The following is a 1012-nucleotide window of genomic DNA, read 5'->3' as shown; positions in this document are numbered from 1 at the left end:
CCATCATAATTTTTCTGCACCTAGAACCCCTCAGCAGAATGGGATAGTCGAAAGGAAAAATAGAACATTAATAGAAGCCGCCAGAGCAATGTTGGCAGAATACTCACTTCCTAAATATTTTTGGGCTGAGGCGGTTAGCACTGCATGTTATGTTCTGAATAGGGTGAATATGAGATCTAAATTAGATAAAATACCCTATGAGTTACTAAAAGGAAGAACACCTAATTTATCACATTTGCATGTTTTTGGTTGCAAGGTGTTTATTCATAACAATAGAAAATCTGCCTTAGGAAAATTTGATCCAAAATCAGATGAAGAAATTTTTATAGGATACTCAAGTGTTGGAAAATCTAATAGAGTATTCAACAAAAGAACTTTGATAATTGAGGAGACCACACATGTTATATTTGATGAATCTGAATTTTTTGAAGAGTCAAATATTGTAGAAGATGAGATTGAGATTAACTCCCAAAAGATTGATAAAATAAATTTGGAAGAAAATTTAGAAGAAAATATAGAGATAGAAAACCCTTTACCTAGAGAGTTGAGATTTTCTAAAATCACCCAAAAGAATTAATTATTGGTGAACCTAGTGAGGGTGTAAGGACTAGGCGTGGATTAAACAAAGAAGTCAATCATTCAGCCTTCATTTCAATAATAAAACCCACAAATATTGATCAAGCCCTTTAAGATGAGTTTTGGATTTTGGCTATGCAAGAAGAGTTAAATAAATTTGTAAGAAATAAAGTTTTGGAATTAACTACAAGGCTAAAGGATCAAAGTGTAGTTGGAACTAAGTGGGTACTCAAAAATAAAATGAATGACCCAGGAGTAGTCATTAGAAATAAGGCTAGATTAGTTGCTAAGGGGTATAATCAGATTGAAGGGAATGATTTTGACGAGACTTTTGCCCTTGTAGCTAGACTTGATGAAATTAGGGTTTTGCTAGCCTGTGTCTGTTTTAAAGGATTTAAACTGTACCAAATGGATATAAAAAGTTCCTTTTTAAATA

The sequence above is a fragment of the Dendrobium catenatum genome, unplaced genomic scaffold, assembly GCF_001605985.2.
Source record: "Dendrobium catenatum unplaced genomic scaffold, ASM160598v2 fragScaff_scaffold_133, whole genome shotgun sequence".
In the NCBI taxonomy this organism is placed as follows: Eukaryota; Viridiplantae; Streptophyta; class Magnoliopsida; order Asparagales; family Orchidaceae; genus Dendrobium; species Dendrobium catenatum.
Note: the sequence above shows the minus strand (reverse complement) of the source record.